General features: G+C 37.0%; 1 protein-coding gene and 1 pseudogene across 6 annotated transcripts in view; both read right to left on the reverse strand.

The window, feature by feature from the left end:
* PLAGL1 (PLAG1 like zinc finger 1) overlaps positions 1-22,905 on the reverse strand; it is a 108,676-nt gene that overhangs the window by 45,272 nt on the left and 40,499 nt on the right. For 5 of the 6 annotated variants that reach the window (XM_032873093.1, XM_032873094.1, XM_032873097.1 and 2 more), the window contains exon 2: positions 3,056-3,092. The exons of the other annotated variant lie outside the window; for it this stretch is intronic. The gene's annotated coding sequence lies outside the window, so the exon portion shown is untranslated. The remainder of the gene's footprint in view (positions 1-3,055; positions 3,093-22,905) is intronic. 6 annotated transcript variants of the gene reach the window in all.
* On the reverse strand, positions 12,117-13,818 carry LOC116876700 (annotated as a pseudogene).

The following is a 22,905-nucleotide window of genomic DNA, read 5'->3' on the forward strand; positions in this document are numbered from 1 at the left end:
GCTGTTAGTGGAGAGGAAACTCATTGTGGACATGTTAGGTTTGATATGCCTATCAGACATTCAGCAGCTGGATATTTAAATCTGGAGTTCTGGAGAGAGGTTCATACTGGAGATATAAATTTGGTAGTTCCAAGCATATATGTGTATTAAAGTCATGAAACTGAACCAGCTTAGCTAGGGAGTGAATGTAGGCAGAGAAACAGTGCAGGAACGGCCCTGGGTCACCCAGTGTTTGGAAATCAGGTCAATGAAGAGGTATTTGCATGGAAGACTGATTTAAGTGGTCATGGTAACTGGTAGGCAGCTGGGAAAGTGTGGAGACTCAGAGCACTAGGGAGGAGTGTAACTGATGGGGTCAATTCTACTGATAGGTCCAGTAAGATGAGGACTGAGAACTGTCAGACTTGCAACATGGAGGTCATTGGTGACACTCGAGACAGTGTTGGTAGAATGGTGAGATCAAGCCTGACTGAAATGGGATCAAGATAAATTGGACAGAAAGACTGAAAAATTGTGTAAAAGGAAATGGAAATGAGATGGACTGGTAACTAGGAGGGATGGGAGTTAAATAATCATGTAAAAGAAGGGGGACATCCACAAAAGCTATACCAATACCCTTGAATAGTGGAAAAGAAAGAATCTAAGAACATAAGTACAAGAATAAGCTTTAGATGAGATTCGAGTTCACCCAGGGAGGAAAGAAGAGAAGGCAGGATGTAAGTTACAGGTGCATGTAGTTAGGTAGATGTGATGATGGGTGCTTGTGGAAGTTCTCTTTTGGGCATTTCTATTTTATCAGTGAAAAAGAAAATAGGGTTATCAGGTGAAAGGGAGAATAGGAGAAGAGGAACTGGAAGTTTATAGAGAAATAGGTTTTAAACATTTTCTTAGGAATTGTCCAAGCTGCAAGAACACATTAAGGGCCCCCTGAGATTAGTAATCAAAATAGTTAAAGTAAGACTAGTGAGAATGGCTAGGTAGTTTTCTCCAGCTGTGTTCGGCTGGGCAGCTACAGGCATACAAGAGATAATGTCTTTGGGATTTAGACAGCTAAGGACAACAAAGCAAGAAGAGGGATAAGAGAGGGGGATAAATGGGTTATTTTAACGAACGATAGGGTAGAGGCTATTTACATTGAGTAAGGAAATGTCCAGGTGGAGTTAAAAATTTGTTGGTGGGAGTGGAGACTGGGAGAGAATGGGTTGCCTAAAGTCAAGATCATGGAGGGGAAACAGTTATTGCTAATGACTAAGTCCACAATATGACCATGAGAAGATTTGGCTGAAGTAGCCTGGGAAACAAAATCATTGAAAGAGAGGAAGTTAAGGCAGTGAGGAAGCAGGGTGTTGGAAGGACCCCAAAATGGCCATAAAACCACCAAAAATTAAGACACATTAGTCTTGGAGAGGAGGACAGTGAACCAGGAGTTAAATCTTCAAGAAATGAGAGTGACGTAGGAATTGGTAGGTGACTACAACAAGGAAGAATACGTATTTTTATCTTTAAGATAAAAAAATTTTTATAACTATAATTATTAATGCTTAATTGTATGTCAACTTTTTAAAGATACTTCAAAGTCTTTGTTATACTTCTTCTATTCTAACTCAAATGTCCTTATTTTCTTTTGCCATCATTGTGAAAAATGTATAAGGGATCCTGTCATTTTTACCAATTTCCTAAATTTTAAAGCTATTTCCCAAAAATATTTCAGGGAGCACCAGTCTTATGGCATATTTGATAACACTGAGGTTATATTGGAAAATATATTTGAGAAACAGCATAGACCATTGGCCACCTTAGATAATCAGTTGTTGGAAATAAATATAATTTTAACTCAGTTTTTTCCCCAAATTTACATGACCACAGGTCCCTTTCCCATGTAACATCAGTTAACATCCAAAGGAATGAGTATTCCAAGGCATATACTTTGGAGAAGACTGTACTGGAATTGTCTTCCTAGTGGCCTCAAAACAGGTGAAACAATACCCGATTTGATTCAAACTGATTATGATACTGTCAAAGAATACAAATCCCCCAAATGTTACTTTGTAACAATATCATCCTCCGCTGCTAACATGATGAAAAACAAAGCCATCTTCAGACAATATTTCTCAGAGATGTCCTTGAAATTAGCTTAGCATACTTTAGTCCCTCATCAAAATGACAACATATAGAAATCAAAACTAATGACTGCATATTATGGTTCATATCTATACTGGGAACACAATCTCTTTTCTAAGAAATTGGCCAAGTAAACACACTTAACAATGTAATGTGTTTTCAGTTATATAGAGAATAATTTATTTTCTCAAGTTAAAAATGTTGGTCCAAATTTTCCTACTTCAAATGTTTGCATTTCATGGAATTAAAAAAAAAAAACTACCCATTATTAAAACAAGAATTCTAATTTTTTTTCACTATACAATAAAGAAAAAGTTACAAAATAGTAAGAGAGTTACTTCAAATGATAAAATGAGAACAAAGTTAAATTCTCCCAGTCTGGAATACTACCCTCATTTCATCTAATTGTCGGATTCTCACAGGTCAATGAAGCAGAATTCATTTCATCTCACTAGTCAAACCACTTAAACCAGTGGCTTTCTCCCAGGGTGTTGTGTCCTTCTTAACAGCCACAAAGATGTTCTGTGTGAAGAGCGTGATGTTCAACAGGTGGATGTATGTACTTCAGCTCCACAGATGGCACTTTACTGCCACTAATCATAACCCTGGTAGGAAGTCACTCCAAGAAAACAGATGGCACTAGCCTAAGATATGTACTCAAACTTCCTCAAAGTAAATACCACCTAATGATATCAGAAAAAGTGAAACAGACCTTAAAATAATGTAGGAATGAATCTTGGAACACCACACCAAAAACTAATGATATATTGTATGGTGACTAACATAACCCAATAAAAAAAAAAAAAAATGTAGGAACCAAATAATAGAGTTTTGCTCCAATTTTTGCTCCAAGTTCTCTAGAAAATTATGCTTATGTAATTAGAAAATTAAAATGTTTGGGGTGGAGAGTAAAAAAATTAAAGTGTCAACTTACAAATCCAATGAGGACTTATCAAGGAGGCAGAAACAACCTAAAAAAAATAAATAAAAAAAAATAAAAATCTTTAACAGTTTTATTTAATAGTTGCACATGCATTTTTAAATTTTACTGCAATAACTGTAGACTTGTACAAGATTTTGAGAGAGATCTTGAGTATACTTTACTCAGTTTCCCCAATGATAACTTTTCACAAAGTAGAATGTCACAATAAGTATATTTATATTACCACAATCCACTGGTCTTTTGAAATTCCCCAATTTCATTATGCTTGTTTGTACATGTATTTATTCCTACAGAACTTTACACCTCGTAGGCTCACATATCTATCACCATAGTCAAGATACCAAACAGTTCCATCACCACAAGGATCCCTCAATGTTGCCTTTTTATAAGGATACTCAGCCCCCTCCCCACGACCCCTTTTTGTCCCTAACCTCTTATACATCTATTTTTAACATTAAAACAGCAAAATCCATTTGTGAGCAATATTTTTATTGCTCATTTATTTTACTCATTGGGCATAAAAGACCACTATCTAGTATATATCAAATTATGAATAAAGAATTCCATTTTTCTCCATTAAAGAATATATTTTAAAGGAAAAAAGTCTGAAGAGAATTTTTTTTTTACTCATTGTTATCACAACAAACTATTCACTTCAAAAGTCAAAAGATGGAAGGTAAGCTAAGAATATTGTCTGAACTCAGATTCTGTATTTTCAACATACATTTTAAAAGATTTCATTCTTTTAGAGCAGTTTTAGGTTTCCAGCAAAATTGAGGGGAAGATGTTTTTTTAGTTTCAAGTTCCTTTTGTTCAACTACTGGTATATAGGGAAGCAACTGATTGTCATATATCCTGTCTTATATCATACAAACTTGCTTTAATTACTTATTAGTTCCAGGTTTTTTGTCTGTCAATTCTTTTGCATTTTCTACACAGATGATCAGGTGATGTGAACAAAGATAGTTTTATTTCTTCATTCCCAATCCATATACTTTTTATTTTCTTGTCTTATTGCATTAGCTAGAATTCCAGTACATTGTTGAAAAGGAACAATGAGAGATCATCTTGCTTTGTTTCTGAGCTTGATGAAAAAGCTTTCACTTTCTCATCATAAAGTATGATGTTAACTGTAAGTTTTTGTAGATATTCTTTACCAAGTTGAGGAAGTTTCTCTCTATTTCTAGTTTACTGAGAGGTTTTTTGTTTTGTTTTTTATCGTGAATGGGTGCTGGGTCATAGCAAATGCTTTTTCTGCCTCTATTGATACAATCAGCTGATTTTTCTTCTTTAGCCTGTTGATGTGATAGATTACACTCAATTTTTTGAATGTTGAACCAACTTTGCATACTTGTGATAATCCCTTTTTGGTCATGGTGTAGATTTCTTCCTATAGATTGCTGGATTTGATTTGCTAATATTTTGTGAGGGTTTTTGAATCTAAGCTCCTGAGAGATACTGATTTGTAGTTGTTTTTTTTCATGCCTTTGCTTGGTTTTCATATTAAGATAATGCTGGCCTTACTGAATAAGGTAGGAAGTATTCCCTCTGCTTCTATCCTCTGAAAGTGATTATAAAGAACTGGCATAATTTCTTCCATAAATGTTTGGCAGAATTCACCAGTAAACCACCTGGGCATGGTGCTTTGTTTTGAAAGGCAATTAACTGATATCTTTAACAGATCTAGCCATGGGCATTGAGTTATTCATAGTATTTTGTTATTATTTAAATGTGCAAGGGATGTGAAATGGTATCTCTTTTGTGATATTAATAATTTGTAACCTCCTCCTTTTCTCGGCTTCATTAGAGGTTTATCAATTTTATTGATCTTTCCAAAGAACCAGATTTTGGTTTCACGGCTTTTCTCTGATATCTGATCTTCAATTTCATTGATTTCTGTGGTTTTTGTTTGTTTTGGTTTTTGTTCTTTTTAAGATTTTATTTTTAAGTAATCTCTACACCCAATATGGGGCTGGAACCCACAGTCCTGAGATCAAGAGTTGCACACTCTGCCAAAAGCCAGCTAGGCACCCCAATTTCTGCTCTAATTCTTATTACATATTTTCTTCTGCTTACTTTCAGATTTTTTTTTTCCTAGTTTCCTAAGGTAGAAATTTAGATTACTGATTTCAGGGCTTTCTTTTTTTAATGCTCTACATTTTCTTCTAAGCATCACTTTCTCTGCATCTGACATTTTGATGTCATGTTTCCATTTAGTTCAAAATAGCTCAAAATTTCTCGATATACTTTTCTGACCTTTTATAAAGTATGTTATTCAACCTCTGTATTTTGAAATTTCTTCTCTTTTCTTAAGATTTTATTTATTTATTTGACAGACAGAGATCATAACAGGCAGAGAGGCAGGCAGAAAGAGAGAGAGAAGCAAGCTTCCTGCTGAGCAGAGAGCCTGATGCGGGGCTCGATCTCAGGACCCTGAGATCCTGACCTGAGCTGAAGGCAGAGGCTTAACCCACTGAGTCTCCCAGGCACCCTGAAATTTCTTACTTATCTTTATATTATTGATCTCCAAGTTAAATTCTACGATGGTCTGAGAGCAAACAATATAAGATCTATTCACTTAAATCTGTTATGTTTTAAGGCCCAGAATGTGGTCTATTTTGGTGAACGTTCCATGTGAGCTTGAGAAGAATATATATTCTATTGTTGTTGGATAAAGTAATCTGAACATGTCGATTATATCTAGTTGACTGATGGGATATTATGTTCAACTAGGTCTTTATTGATTTTCTACCTCTGAGGTCTGTAAAGTGTATAATATCTTTCTAACGAGAAACCTCTAAGCTCTATAAGCTTACCATGGCATAATCTAGGTATTTTATATATATTATCCCATTTAATCTTCATAACAACTCTACAAGGGATGTGCCATATTATCCCTTTTTGGCTCATCAGGAAATTCAGGCACTGAACATTTTAGTAAGTTGCCCAAGGTCACGCAATTAGCAAATGATTGATCCTGACACCTGAGTCCAGGATTTTAGCAACTAGGCTATATGATCCCTCAAAGAAACCTAGGATGATGAAATAAAGTTATTTTGTGTTATCATTAATTTCTATGACAGTAAAAATTTTCCTAGTAAGTCTTGGTACACAATAGTAATTACTCCGAAGTGCTAATGTCCCTTTTCCTTGGGGTTGCTAAACACAGTTACCTTGGCAGATACAGTTTAAGCACAACACTTGTATGGTTATTCTGTGGTTCTTCATTCTAAAACATTCCATAAGACTGAATTTTTTTCATGTTTGTTTGCATGTTACCACAGATACAATATTTATGTTCATGTTCACTGTTTTCTTAAATTGTTAAATTCTTAATAGACTATCTGTACAAATAGGTTTGTAAATAGCTACAGAGGAACGTGCAAGAAATGCCTTTAATGAGTATGATCATGAGCACAAAGACAATGGCAGGTAGGCTCTACTTCATCAGGTTCTCGTTTCCAGGAACCTAGACTCTGACACAGGAAGGGAATGAAGACCTTCACTGGAAGGCAGGACCCAGCATCAGAGAATATTGTGAGCACTTTCTTCTAAACTTCATTTACCTGCCAGGAAGATGATATAAGTTATCAACCTGCATTAAAGTTTTTAAAATTCTAGGATGTAAAAAACTAACCATGCCATTCTTAGTTCATGTAATGAAGTACCATAGATTTGATGGCTTAAACAATAAACATTTATTTCTCCCAGTTCTAGAGGCTAGAAGTCCAAGATCATGGTGCCAGTATGGATGGGTTCTGAGGAAATCCTCCTCAGGGTTTTGGATGGCTAACTCCTCACATGGTGGAAAGAGAGGTAGCTAGCTCTTTGTTCTCTTCTTACAAGGGCACTGATTTCATTCATGAAGGCTCCACCCTTATGATCTACTTACCTCCCAAAGGCCCTACTTCAAATATCATCACATCGGGGGTTAATATCTCAACATACATATTTAGGGAGACATATTCAGTCAACTACAATGACCTTATATGGAGATGAAGACAATACAGTCATCTCTGAAAAATCTCTCTACAAAATTTCATTTGTAAGGGAAAAAATATGGACAGACTTCCTAAAACCTATGCAATTCTGTAATCAGAGAGCTAGACAAATAATAATGGTATTTTGCAGATAATTTGGACAGCCCAGGGAGGCATCTGTGTGACTGTAGAATGCCTCAGGAGATATTAGAATGCACAAAAACAGAGTGGAAAAGTTACTGCAGTAGAAATGGAGATGGAGGGTTCAGAGATGGGAGTCTCAAAGCCAAGGAGAGTGACTTCACTATAATTCTATCAACTCCAACTCGGCTGAATTCTAAAGCCTGCCCACGACTCTGGAACACTTCCCCACTCCTGTTATGTCCTGTTTTCTCTCCTCTCTTCCAATTGGTGTCCTCACTCCCAATACTCGTACATAATGCTTATGTCTCTGTGAACATCCCCACATTATACTCCACTGAGGGGGAAAAAAATTAGAAAGCTATTGGATACAACATTTTATCTCTTCAGTGCTAACCTTACAAAATTCCTTTTCTAGCACCAATCACTCTACCTCTTCATTTAAAGTCTCCTCTACATTATCTTGTTCTCCCTTGCTACTAGAGATACTTCTCCCCTACATAGTCCAGTGATCTGTTATTTCCCAACCTTTAACAAACAAAACCTTCATTAACATTGCACTGCCCTCCAGCTTCTACTGTATTCCCAGACTACATTCTCAAACTTCTGAAAAAGACTGAAAATGTAGTTAATCCCCATTTCCTCACCTATTCACTTTCCAACCCATTCCCTGGCTCTTATCTCTACCACTCTATCAAGAGATCCTTATCAAGGTCATCAAAGCAATTCTTATTATCCTCATTTTAAGAACCAGGGCACTGAAGCTCAAGAGAGATTACTAGGTTGAGACAGTAAAGACATACCTTCCCTTAGAGATAAGCAAGAGCCCAGGGCTGCCCCAAAGTTCTCTTTTCAGGGTATTAGACTAAGAACTTTATCTCCCAGGGACCCCACCTCCTTCTTCCCTTAGGTCATCTTCCCTACATTAAATCTCAGACTTACTCCCCAAAATATCTCATTGTTTTTCATCATTTTTCACTAAGAAAGTATTTTGTTTTATCTATGAATATTTTCTGCAGATCACTTAGTGTACACTATTTAACTAAAAATAGGTAGTTTTATTCCCTTTGTACAAATAAGAAAATTATGAAACAAAAAACTTTCCCAGTATCAGACATTTGAGAAGTATCAGCGTCAGAATTTGACCTGATCACCTGGATTCTACAACCCAGGCTGCCTGTCTTCAGGATGGTTAAATCTCACAGCTTCTCAGTTTGTCCTTTTACATGGTAACAAGGTAAGAGCATCACTCAGAGATGTGACACAATCCCAATACTTCCATAAGATCAGAAAACATAGGGTTGATACAAATCTGTTATGAGCAAACATGTAAGAAACTAATTTATATATCATAATGGGACTTAGTAATGAGAAATACAGTTGTTAAGATATGACACTCAACTTTGGTGACTAGAGCATTTTCCCTCTCCAGCACTATCTAGGAAGCTAAATTAGTTAAGCATGAAGGATGATGCAGATTTGTGTGCTCACCCATATCCTATTCTTTTTTTAAGCACAGACATTACACTTGCTCAGTATTGCTCTTAAACCTGGACATGCGGGGTTCATAGCAAATCCTTCCCTCTAGAGTAAGAAGGTCAAGGGTTTAAGGGGACTACCCACCCAGGCCCAGACTCCCCTTCTAGACCATGCTGCAGATTCCTGGAACCAAGGCGTTCCTTGTCCAAAGAACTTCAAGCCTGATAGTAGGGACTGTGCAGCTCTCTTTCCCAGACCTAGGTTTATGAAAATAGGTTGTGCTCACCAGCACAGAGAATTAAACAGAAACAAACAGAAATTAAATCTTCCAGATTTTGGAGAGAACTGCGCTTCCAAAGAGAACCGGTCCATCAGCTGAAATCTAAAAATGATCTTTGGCTCCTCTTATATGGAAGCACTGGGAAGAAAGGGCTGCTCAGTTCCAAGCAGAGCAAATTCTCTACTCTCCATTTCATAAGGAGCCAAGGAAGATAAAAGGAAGAACTCCCCAGAAGGAAGAACCAGAGCCTCTGAAAACAATGAACAAGAAGTTAGAATCAGGCCCCAGGCAAAAAGTATCTTGTTCCCTCAAGGTGTCCCAATACCTGTCATGACGGATTTCAGAACTGCTACGGACCAGTGACTCCAGTGTGTCTCCTATGTTCCCCTTTTCTGGAAGGGATAGTTTTACTACATTTAACTGCCTCATTTTACCATTATATATTAGGTGTATATAAGGGAGGTGTGTGCACATATGCACAGAGGTAAGGCCATATGAGGACACAGCAAGAAGGCAGCCATGTGCAAGCCAAGAAGAGAGGCCTCCTCAGAAACTGAATTTGCTGGCACTTGCACTTCGACTTCTAGTTTCCAGAATTGTGAGAAAATAAATTTCTGTTGTTTAAGCTACCCAATCTGTGGTATTCTGTCATGGCAATCTAGATAGAATAATCCAGATTTGCACCATGAACTAGAATGCTGCAGTAACAATGTGGAAGTGGCTTTGGAATGGAGTAGAAGCTGGAAAGGGTTTTGAGGTGAATTATAGAAAAAAAAAACAAGACTGCCTTAAAGGAATACAAAGTTAAAGGAGATTGTGGTGAGAACTCAGATGTGAAGGAAGAACATGTTCTTGGAAACAGAGGAAAGATGATCCTTCCTATAAAGTGGAAAAGAATTTGGCTGAATTGTGTTGTGTTTAGTAGAAGAGCTTGTAAGTGGTGAAATGTTAAGCTTGCAAGTGACGGATGTTTAGCTGAAGAGATTTCTAATCAAAGTGTTGAGGGGATAGCCTGGTTTCTCCTTATAAGCCCTTCTTCTTCTCACTGAATAGAATGTGAGAAGAGAGATAAACTGAAAAGAATTATTAGGAAAAAAAAAAAAGAGAACCTGAAGAATTGGAAAAATTCTGTCTATCCATATTGCAAAAAATGAGAGAACATGTCCTGGAGAATAACACCAAGAGTGTGGCTGGACAATGACTCCATGAAGAGATAACCCTTAAGAGAGTTATTATTCAGCCAAATCAGCAGAAGCCAGGAACAGAGATGGGATTATACCAGCAAAGACTGACCGTTTGGACCAAACAGAACAGAGTCAGGATGAAATAAAGGATGGATTTTGGACTTCTGAGATTGAGCAGGTCTAGACATAGAACTATTTGGCTGCAAAGATGCTTTATTCCTCATGAAAAGAAAAGAATGACCCCAGGGCAAGCCAGACATCCTCACTTCTACTCCCACTATAGCCTCCCAAAGGGCACGGCTGTTCCTCCTTTGTTTAAGAGGGTGGGGCTCCATCCTTGGCTTCAGTGGGCCAGACTGCCCCCACTGAGTGCCTCAGGGGTGGGGCCACTGCCTAGTGCTATGGGACCAGAAGGCAGACTGTGAGGCCAAAGAGGATTATTCTTGAGATTTAAAATCAAATGGAGTCTGTCTTAGTAGATGTTGGCCTTGTTTGGGACCTACCAATCCCATTTGGGACCTACCAATTCCATTCTATCCTACTGTGTCCCATCACTGTATTTTGGAACCCCTAATCTGTTTGGTTTCACGGGTTCACTGTAGGAGAGAAATTTCACTTCAAGATGAATCTTACTTCAAGTCCCATCCATACCTGATTAATAGGATATTTAATTTCTTAATTTTTAAAAAATAGGCTCCACACCCAAAGTGGGGCTCAAACTCATGACCCTGAAATCACGAGACGTATGCTTTACTGACTGGCCAGGCACCCCAGATGATATTTAGATAAGACTTTGGACTGTAGACTTATGAGCTGATGCTGGAATGGGTTAAGACTCTTGGAGCTGTTGGGATGGAACGAATGCATTTTGCATGCAAGAAGGACATGAATTAAGGGGTTAGAGAACCAAATGTTATAGATTGAATGGTATCCCTCCAAAATTCTTATGTTGAAGCCCTAACCTCTGACATGATTATATTTGGTGACAGGGCCTTTAAAGAAGAGGTAACTAAGACTAAATGAGAGAAGGGTGGGACTTGTGTTCTTACAAGAAGAGGAAGAGACATCAGAGACTATTCTCTCTCCACACATGCAAAGAGGAGAGGACATGTGAAGACACAGCAAGAAGCTGGCTATCTATAAGCCAGGAAAAGAAGTTTAGAAACAGACCTGCAGAGATGGATGGAAACCATCACTACAACTCAAAAGATGCAAAGGAAATTCTTTTCAAAAAATGATTCTAGAGCAACTGGATTCCTACAGCAGAGAAAAAAAAAAAAAAAAGGTAATCTAGATTATTTCACATCATACTAAAAAGTATTGCAATAAATCATAGAATGGAACACAGACCTGTGAAAAGAAAATGAAGCTCTTCACGACTGTGGGATAGGCAAAGATTTTTTAAATAGGACACAAAACATGGTATTCAAAAAAATGATAAACTGGATTTAGGAAATTGTATTTATCAAAAGTTATTATTAAAAGTGAAAACAGAAAAGTCAGACTGAGAAGCTATTTGCAATACACACATTCAATAAAGGACTCTAATTTAAAATATAAAGAATTCCTACAAATCAATACGATGACAATGCAAAAAAATATGCAAAAGACTTGAATAAGTACTGCATAAAACATATGAAAGGCTGCTCAACATTAATAATGAAGGAATGGAAAAGAAAACCATGAGCTACCAGCACACATCCACCAGAGGGCTTAAGATGAAAACTAATAATAATACCAAGTGCTGGTGAAGATGTGGAATTACAACTCCCACTGCTGGTGGGAGAGTACCCTTACTCATTCACTGGTGGTTACCTGGCAGAATTTAGTAAAGCAAGTTCCTGGCTACCCCAGGACTTTGACATATACAAGTAAAATACTCTGACATATACAGGTAAAATACTACAAAACTCACTAAAAGATCCATGTATGACTACTCACAGCAGCTTTGGTTTTTTGTTGTTGGTTGGTTGTTTTTTTTCCCAGTAAAATTTTATTTTGGAAAAAGTTATTTCCAAGAGAAATGGATCAAATATCCCGGTTAGTTGCACTGAGTGCTGAAAATGTTCATCACCACTTCATAGAAATTGTAGTTTCTCTTAACAGAATATTTAGGATGGACGCATCATGTCTAAATAGTTCAACCTGTAAGCACAGACGATTAACACAGAGACAAAGACTGAGCTGGGGAGTGTTTTATTGAAAGAGGATGCCCGTGACACCATCATGGCCCAGTCACCTCCCTCACCTGCCAAGGTGCTGCTGGGTGCCGGGAAAGGCCCAGCGATGTGGGTGAGTTCAGATCTAACAGCATCAGAGGTACAGGACTCTGGACTGAGACACCGGTTATCAAAGCAAGAACCCAGTTGAGGAGAATCTTAAATATCTAAGTGACTAAAAGGGGTTTTAAGATATGAGCAGTATGTACAACAAGAAGTACTGAATAGAAGTGCTGGTGGCCCCTGCTCCTCTGGGCCCCTCCCGACTGATGGGCTTGGCTGACCAGTCTTGAGGGGCTCTCATGGCCAACTGTGATCACAACCAAAGACCCTCCTGTGGACTGGCCGTGGTCTCTGCAGATGACATCAGTGAGGCCTCCTCCCTATATATAAGGCAGAAAACCACAAAAGAGAATTCCAGCTGACCTGCTCAGAACAATTCCCCTTTCCATCCAGGGCAAGAAGTATGGACTGAAAGGCCACGTTTTAGATACTTGGGTATTCACACTTTTTTACTCTCCTCCTGGAGAAATGCAATGTAACCACAGTGCAGCCCATGGACAGAAGACAGGGAAGAGGCTGTGTCCTTGGCAACACCCACGGGAGCAGGGCTGGGGGCTGAGCAGAGTGGGTCTTCAGGCAACCTTCAGGGCTGGGAGATCTTGTCTAGAGACATGAACCCCATCTTCCCAAGGGTCCTAAGCAGCACTCAGCCACCAGGCCAGACCACCAGGGGGGTGATAGGGCCATTGTTGGGAGAGAGGAGGAGCCAGCCTTCAGGGCGGAACTGCAGTGCCCTGCACACCATCAGCAGATGATGCTGGCATGGCAGGTGAGGATCTCCTAACTGCCCTCCTAATGCTGGGCGTCTGCCCGGTGGATGCAGTTCCAGACGGCAGCCTCGGTCCAGGCTCCATCTTCATAAACACAGCCTCGGGCTTCCAGCGGGGCATAGGTGGGTTGGTCTCGATGATGGTGCCTTCCCTCAGCAGGTCTGTGCTGACCTTGCAGATGCCGGGCAGGTGCTTGCTGCTGATATCAGTGGTTTCTACTGCAGGGCTCATGGCAGAATGGACAATTTTATTAAACTTCAACCCCAAGCCTGCGAGTCAGAGCCCAGTTAGTTCAGTCTGTTCATGACCCAAGAGCTTCAGAGTACAATCGTTCTCCATGGAGGAATCCACGTGGTTCTAGGAGCGCCAGATGAGAAAGATGCGTGGCCTGGTCTTGGCTTCGTAGTGGTCCAACCTGCAGGCCAATTCCTCTTCTCCAGAGTCCAGGTACCTCTGTAGGTTGAGCAGGGACCGTGGTTCTTGCCTGGGTCAGCTGGGGTCAGAGATGCTGAGCGTGGCACATGGCCCCCATCCACGCTGCTGCCTTGAGTGTGAGCAGCTCTGTGTCCCCACCCTCACAGGGCTTCCCCAACACCACTGCCAAGAAGAGCACGGCAGTCGAGCTGTCGGAATGCCATGGTGGTTGGAATGCCATGCCCACCTGACCTGCACCAGCCCCTTGCCCAAAGCAGCTTTATTTGTAATAGCCAAAATTAGAAAGAACCCAAATATCTGTTAACAGAGTGGATAAACTGTGGTATGTTGACACAATGGAACACTACAGAAATAAGAATATGAGAAAAAATATATACACATGCATTAATATGGATGAGTTTCAAAAAACTATGAAGTCAGACAAAGGAATACATATTATTTGGCTACTCTTATAGTCCAACAATAGACAAAACTTATCTGTAGGGATGGAAATCAGTACTTCTAGGGGATGTACTAGCTGGAAGGTGCATGAAAATTTTCTCTTTCTGGATGGAATATGGTCTTGATCTAGTGTACTAGACAGTTGTACATATATAAAAATTCATCAAGCTATATATTTAATATTGGCACATTTTATATGCTTTTCCCCCCATGTATTTTATACCTTGGTAGAAAAAGTACTTCATAAAAGATAAGCAGCCTATATTTATCAGTTGCTTAGTAAAGGTTAATAGGTAAAAACAAAATTATCTACTTAAAAACAAAGACCAAGCAAATTATGCTTATATCTGTTTCACTGACCCCAAGATCAGTCAAAATTAGACCATTCAAATCTTATCCATTAGTATCAATAAAAACTTAGAAGGAAAATCTGAAGAAAGTAGGAGTACATCAGTTAGTCCACAGCAGTTAAGCTTGTTACTCAAGTTAAGACTCCACGTAACATACTGGCAATGTACGTGAAGTAATTTTAGTAGTGTCTTTTACCATAAATAAAGCTATTTAATAATTTTAACTATTTATTTTTAGTACCAAGGCAGTATGGCATAAAAGAAATAGCAAGAGATTTTGAATCAGACAAACCAGTTTTGCCACTTACTAACTATATAGTGTTGGGCAAGTTTCTTAATCTCCTTGATACTGAGTTTCTTCACAATTTAAAACAGAGACAATAATACTTACTTTGCAAAATTGTAGCACAATTATAGTAGGTATTTAAGAGTAGTAACTATTTAGCAATAGCTCTTTGTATGCAAAGTATCATGATAGGTACTGGAATCCTATCTCTAAGAACCTGACCAACTGGAAATGACATTCAGATATAAAGATTGGTGATGAAAGGTAAGAATTTAACAAGGGCTATAGATTACAAATTATAGGGTTCCTATCCAGCTAGGAGGATTGTGGAGTGAGTATCCTCCGAACAGAGTCTGGAAAAGTTTTGGAAAATCCACTTAAGGCAAAGGAAACGGCGTGAATTAAAGTATAGCGTCAAAAAACAGTGCAGTGACTTCAGGTTCTGATCAGTTAAGACTAACTGTGCCACTGGACTAATTCTAAGAAGTAAGACTAAAAGGCTAGTAGAGCAAGCTGGGACTACATAGAAAAGGACCAGTCAGGACTAAGAAATCAAGGACCTGTTTTCTCAAGTCCTGGGATGTCCCTGAGGGGTTCTTTTCAGGAACTGACTCCAGTGATCACTGTACACAAATGTAGGGAAGGAAGATCTCAATACAGGGAAATATAGCATAGGATAATAAGGGCCTAACCCAGCATGCTGAGAGGAATTAAAAAAAAAAAAAACCAACCAGGAAAAATATTAGAATTCAATTTTATCAACTTTAAAATTATGAATAAACACATGGGCCTGCCTTCAAATTTTAAAATGACTGACAGGCTCACAAGCTCCTCAAGAGCAAAGAAGTATCCAAAAACAGCAAAACGTTGCTAGACACATTGAAAGCACTTGATATATACTGCTGGCAAATGAATCCTTTTAAATATTCCAAATACTGAAACGTTTACAATACAATGTTCATGGTGAACATGAAGGAAAGCTAAATTCATTTTCCTTCCTATTGACAGATATTTTTTTTAATAATACATGCCAAGTTTTGCATTTGCTCAAATTCAATATTTTAAAAGACTCATTGGCAAGAGCTGTATCTACCAAAAGACTCAGATACAAATCACTCTAGAAAGTTGGGAATATTGTCACTTCAAGTTGCTAAGCTCTGTGTAATTTTTTTAAAGGAATTTATCAGTATGTCTTTTGCAATAACAAAACAAAACAAAAAGAACTAAAAAACAACCATTAATGACTCATGAATATTACATGAAAAAATTAAAAAGTTAAATCCATATCATATGAATATATGTAAGGTTCACTTAAGAGTACATAATAATTTATGTAACTATTAAAATAATTAAAATGAGAATAAGCTACTACATTAAGAAATTTAAAAAATGAGTGATTCCTAGGGGGCTAAGCACAATGCTTAGCCTTTTCTACGTATTAACTCTTTTTTTTTTTTTAACGTATTAACTCATTTAATCCTCTCGACAACCTTCCATGGTAGACACTTGTTATCTATGTTTTACAGATGAGAAAACACAAATATGGAGAATTCTCCAATATTACACCATATGGCAATGAAGAGGCAGAACTAGGAATTGAACCCATGCAGTCTAGCTCCAGCATCAGATTCCAGTTAATATATGTAGAATGAATGAAGGAAATGGCAAATCACCATTAGAATACCACAATAATAACTGTTACAGGCAAGACCAGATGAATGCTAAAATTAATGGGCTAAACTTTGAGAAAGAGGACATTTGTACAACTCAAAACATCTCCCTCAGAAAATATTGATTGCCCATGGTAATTTTAACATATATACACAAATAATTTGATACTTTCCCTCTCCTCTCTTTGAGTGTGGACTTCTCCTAACAGAACAGAGCACAAGGGAAAAGCAGTAATGTGTTACAATGGAGAAGCTGGGCAGGCACTGTCTGAACTACGTGATTACGGTTAACATGTTGATGTGCACATCCTGTGCCCCCAGATATGATGCAATGAAAAGAGCACAACATTTCTGTGGAATTCTTCCCCTAAAGCCCATAGCCTCAGTCTAATTGTGAGAATACATTGGACAAACCCAAAATGAGGGACACTGTACAAAAAAAGTGGTGATGTCTAAAAGACAAACATTTTCACAGATTGGAGTACACTAGAAAGACATGACAACTAAGTGCAATATGGAATGTGGATTAGATTATAGACTAGAAAGAGGACACTAGTGGAAAAACTGGGAAATCTGAATGAAGTTTGTCATTTAGTTAATAGTATTGTGCCAAGGTTTCTTAACGTAATTAATATCATGGTTATGTAAGATGTTAACATTAGAGGCAGCTGCATAAAGGGTATATAACAACACTCTATACTATCTTTACAGATCTTTTGTAAATCTAAAATCATTTTGTAATTAAAAGTTTTTAAAAATTCAATAACCATTTGTGAAAACAAATGTCAATAAGCCAGGAATAGAAGAAAATCTCCTCTGGTAAAAGGCATCTCTAAAATAAAATACAGTAAACAGCATTCTTAATAGTGAAATATTGAGGTATCCTCCTTTAATATCAGGAGAAAGCAAAGACATCTATTTTAATGTTTCTGTTAAATACTGTTCTGGTGTTCCCAGCCAGTGCAATAAGGCAGGAAAAAGAAAAAAGGAATAGAGATTAGAAAGGCTAAGTTAAACTTTTTTTTTTTCCAGATGATACTGTGAAATCACAGAATACATGCTCAATATATAAAAGTCAACTGTACGTCTATATCCTAAGCAAGATGGTTAGAAACAAAACAAAAAAAAAGATACATTTACAACAGCATCAAAAAAAACTCAAATGCCCAGAAATAAGTTGAATAATGCAGAAGTCCTCTATACTAAAAAACAAAACAATGGTGGGAATAATTGAAAAACTTATTAGATGATGAGATATACCATATTCATAAATTGGAAGATTCTCTTATGATTTCCATTCTCCTAAAACTGTTCTGTAAAGGCAATGCAATACCAGTCAAAAGTTTGGTAGGATTTTTTTTTTCTATTAAAAAATAGAAACTGATAGTTTGCTTACAAACTGATTCCAAAACTTATATGGAAATGAATCGCACTTAAATAGCCAAAACAATCCTTAAAAAGAAAAAAATCAAAGTGTTTGCACTACCATATGTCAAAACTTATTATAAACTACAAAAAAGAAAGTTTGATAAACAGTCCAGGTGGAACAGAATGGAGTCCAGAAACAGACCCAAATGTATGGTTATTCATTTTCAACAAAGGGACTGCTGCAATTCAATGGAAAAAGAAAGGACTTTTCAATAAATGTGTGGAACAGCGGAATGTCCATATGAAAAATCTTGACATCCCCCCATCTCATACCACACACAAAAATCAATTAGAGATAAATCGAAGACCCAGCTGTGAAGACTAAACTGTAGATTCTGGAGGAAATCATAGACAAATGTATTTAGGACTCTAAGGGTAGGCAAAAATGAGGGCGGGAAGAAAATGTGTGGGCAAAGTGCAAAAAGCACTTTCCACCCCCACCCATAACACTGATAAATTAGACTTCATATGTCTGCTCATCCAAAGGCAACATTAGGAGAATAAATATGCAAACTTCAGACAGGTAGAAAATATCTGCAAACATGTACATGATAAAGATTTCCTATCCAGAATATATAAGGAACTAAAATCATTAACAGAAGATAACCTACTAAAAAAGTAGGCAAGAGATTTGAATAGCACTTCACAAAAAAAAATCTGAATGGCCAATAGATACAAAAAGATCTTCAACATTATTATTATTTTTTTAAAAGATTTTATTTATTTATTTGACAGACAGAGATCACAAGTAGGCAGAGAGGCAGACAGAGAGAGAGGAAGGGAAGCAGGCCCCCCGCTGAGTAGAGAGCGGGGCTCGATCCCATGACCCTGAGATCATGACCTGAGCCGAAGGCAGAGGCTTTAACCCACTGAGCCACCCAGGCTCCCCGATGTTCAGCATTATTAATCTTCATAGGAATGCAATCAACTTACGCTAAGACCATCAATTTAGCTCCTTGGTATATATCTGTAAAACAGGAGTATATGTTTGCCAATGGCAATTTCAAGAACATTTGCAGAAACTGCATTAATAATGATCAAATCCAGAAAACAACTCAAATGTTCGTCAACAAGAGGATGGACAAATGAACTGTGGTCCACCCACATAATGCAATACTATAGAAGAGGGTCACTGAACTTTTTCTTTGGCCCTATTAAGAGCCAAATAGTAAACAGTTTAGGCTTTGTAGGTTACACAGTCTGTTTTAACTACTCAACCCTGTTGAATGGACATGTTTATGTCCAATAAAGTTTTATATACTAAAATATGTTTGGGCTAACACTGGCCCACAGCTCATAGTTTGCCACTTCTTGCTATAAAGAAAACAACAAAAAACTACTTACCACCTGGATGAATCTCAAAAATATCCCATGAACAAAAGGAAACCAATATGCATGCATGCACACGCACTATAGGATTTCATTTATATGAAGTTCAAGAACATGTGAAAATAATTCATAGTGAGAGAAGTCAGGACAGTAGTTCACTAGAGGAGAGGAGTGGCTCCACTGAATAGAAGAGACAGGAGGGAATTTTTGGAGGGATAAAAATGTATTCTTTTATCTGGGTGGTGATCACACAGACATACACCTGTGTAAATTTTATTAAGCCGTATACTTTATTTTTGTGCTTTTGTTGTATAAAACTGTAGCTCATTTTGGAGAAAATAAAATTGGACAAAAACCAGAATACAGATTTGAAGAAATTTTCTAGAATTCAGTATAAACAAACATATACAAAAGCTAGATTAAGAGAAATGGGTAGAATGAGCAAGTCTAAGAGAAGTCTAATCAGAGTTCTGAAGGAAAGAATAGGAAAAAAAAAAATGGAGGGAAAGCTACACAGAAAGAAAAAAGATGAAACGTGAGAAGTGGTGAAACACCAACAATCCAGGATAAATGAAATGTCCACACCTTGATATACTATCATCAAATTGTAGAACATGAGAGAAAAAAATCTTAAAAGCAGACCCTCCCCCCCAAAAAAAGACAGATTAACAACAAACGATAATTATTTGAACTAACTGTAACATGGGAAGCATAAGTCAATGAAATGAGACCTTCAAAGGACTGAGAAAGAAACTGCCAGGCTGGAACTGTATGCCAAACGAAACCATCATAAAAATGAGTAAAATAAAGACATTTTCAGATGAAGTTGCCATCAACATTCCTTTAATAAACAAGCTTCTAAAATATACTTGACAAAGGAAAAAAGATCTGAAGTGCAAGAAGAAATAAGAAGAAATGACAAAAAAGGATCCATAAAAAGGAAAAAATGATATTGAATTTATAGGAGGAAAAAAAAACCAAGGTGTAATTAAAACTCTAGATGACAAAAACATGTAATCAACTGGTGTCAAAGCAACCCAGGTTTCTTGAATTATTTGCAAGTAGAATTAATAAACTTTAGATTAACTTGCACATTAAAATTTTAAAGAAAACTACTAAAAGGAATAAAGCAATTTTCATACTAGTTAAGAGGAAATAAAATGGAATAAGAAATCCCAAAGCTGGCAAAGAGAAAATACACACACACAAATACACGCACCAGAATAAAAACAACCATAAAACAGAATGTTAACTTTAATCTTAAATATATAATTATATTTTACCTAATTGGACTGAGAGCTCCATTAAAAGACAAAGATTGTCAGAGTAGAACAGAAAAAAACAATCAGGCTTCATCTATGTGAAAGGGATATTCTAAACAAATGCTAAAAGGTGTGACTAGAATTTCTAAAACAAAATTGATTTTAAGGTACTAGGCATTTGGGTGAGGAGCTGTAGAACATCACTGTAGAATGACAAAAAATTCAATTTACAGGGAAAATAGAGCAATTCCACACTTGTATATACCAAATTTTCAACTTTTATAAAGCAAAGTGACAAAATTACAAAAAGAGATGAGAAAATTCATTATTTTATTGTGATCCTTTTGTTACGCCTTTCAGTAATTAATAGCTCAAATAAAGAATTAGTAAGGTTAAAAAGATTTAAAAACCACAATTCATGTGCTTAACCTAAGACATGTGTACGCGCACGTGTGTGTGTGTCTGTGTAGTTGTTTTTATACCTACCTTGCCCCAAAAGTCTATGAGTACATATTCTTCTCAATCATTCAAGGCGCAGTTGAAAAACTAACCATGAGGCCACAAAGCAATTCTCAAATTTCAAAGAATCGGTAGCATAGAGCCCTCACTTGCTGACTACAGTGCGAGTTAGAAATCAATAACAAAAGGATAACTCACAAAACCTTCCACATTTGGAACAAGAAAATATTTCTAAAAATCTCATGGGGAAAGAAAAAAAATCATAATGAAAAAAATTTTAATTCTTAGAATTGAAAAAAATATATTACATAGAAAGTAACACTAAATAAAAATCTGTAGGATTTGTGGAGACAAATCTATGACCAGCGTAAAGAGCCCAGAAATGAGCCCCAGCATATCTGGGAATATGTACAGGGCAGAAGTGGCGCTGCAAATCTCTGGGACAGGGCTAACTGCCACTCCACATGGGAAAAAAGAAAAGGAGGTCTTCTTGATCTCCCAACGTAAATTTAAAAATAGCTATCTATACATACAGAAGTCAAGCAAATTAAAGAACTACATGTATAAAAAATGGAAACCTTAAAACTTAGAAAATATTTCAAAACACATTTCCCTCATAAGTAGAAAAGAATATCTTGAGATATGAAAACACAAAGAAAAGACTGTCTGCAGTTTACATAACCAACAAAGGATTTGTACCTTGAACAATGTTTTTCAACAGAAATTGCTGCAGTGATGAAGTGTGTTGTTATACAATATAGCACAGTATAATATAAAATAATAGAGTATAATATAATAGCCACTAGTCATATGTGGCTATTGAGCACTTGGAATGTGGCCCAGAGTGACCAAGGAATTGAAATTGTTGAAGTAAATAAGGTAGCATGTTAACATTTAAAAATCCTTCGTGAAGGTCCATGGAGGTCCGTTATGTTTTCATATATTTTTTAGTATTTATATTTTTCATAAAAGCATTTTATTCTAGCTTATATTACTATATAGAATATAATTTCAATTTTGTAAAAAAATGCGTTAACAGTCGCTTTTCAAAAAGCAAACATACCAAATGTTCACATTATCTGTGAATCATTTTATTTTTCTCCTATTTTAAAAAACTAAGGCATAAAAACAAATAAAGGATTTAATGAACACAGATGTATCTACCCCAGAATTTATTAAAAAAACATTACGGATATTGTGTAAATTCCCTACGTACCTTTCCTGACCACTTTCTTTCTCTTTTTAAAGAAAAGCTGGCAAATATGATTAAGAGACTAGAGTCCTGGCTTCAGACTTCTTCATTTCACAACAACCATACTTTAATAGGTTTGGGGGGAAACTTAATATACAGGCATTACATGTATCATTTAACAAAGAATTATAGAGCAAACATTCATGTAACCATTGCCCAGGTCAGGAGATAAAGCATGTCCAGCATCCCAAAAGTCCTCAGTATGTCTCTTCTCAATTGCAACCCCCCCCATTCACCCCCCAGGAGAAGATCACCAGCTTAACTTTAAGGGTATCAATTTATTCACAATTTCTCTGTACTACTTTTAATGCCTAAATATGCACCTCTAAACAACAGCTTTATTTCACCAGGTTCTGAATTTCTCATAGAATAATGAATGATATCCTCTTCAACAACTTGGGTTTTTTTGTTTGTTTTTTTTCGGGCTTGGTTTTGTTTTTTGTTTTTTGGCTCAACATTATTGAGACACATTTATGTTGAAACACAAAACTACTTCATTCACCACTGTTCTGGGTAGTTTCCATTTTAAGAATATAATTTACCTCTCCCCTTCAGATAGACGTGAAGGTTGCTTCCAGTTTGGGGGTATTACAAATAACACTGCAGTAAACCTTCTTGTACACGTCTGCTTGTGTATATGTATGAAAAATTTATCTAGGGCAGTGGCTTTCAAACTTTTTTGACCATGACTCATACTAAGGAATGACGTTTTACATCATGACACACATCTGTGTGTGTAAAAACCGAGAGGAAAAAAAAAGTTTCATGAAGCAAATACCCGATGACCTGAGACATATTCTGTTATTTTCTGTT

Source organism: Lontra canadensis, unplaced genomic scaffold, assembly GCF_010015895.1.
Source record: "Lontra canadensis isolate GAN:19392208 unplaced genomic scaffold, GSC_riverotter_1.0 scaffold47, whole genome shotgun sequence".
NCBI classification, from domain to species: Eukaryota; Metazoa; Chordata; class Mammalia; order Carnivora; family Mustelidae; genus Lontra; species Lontra canadensis.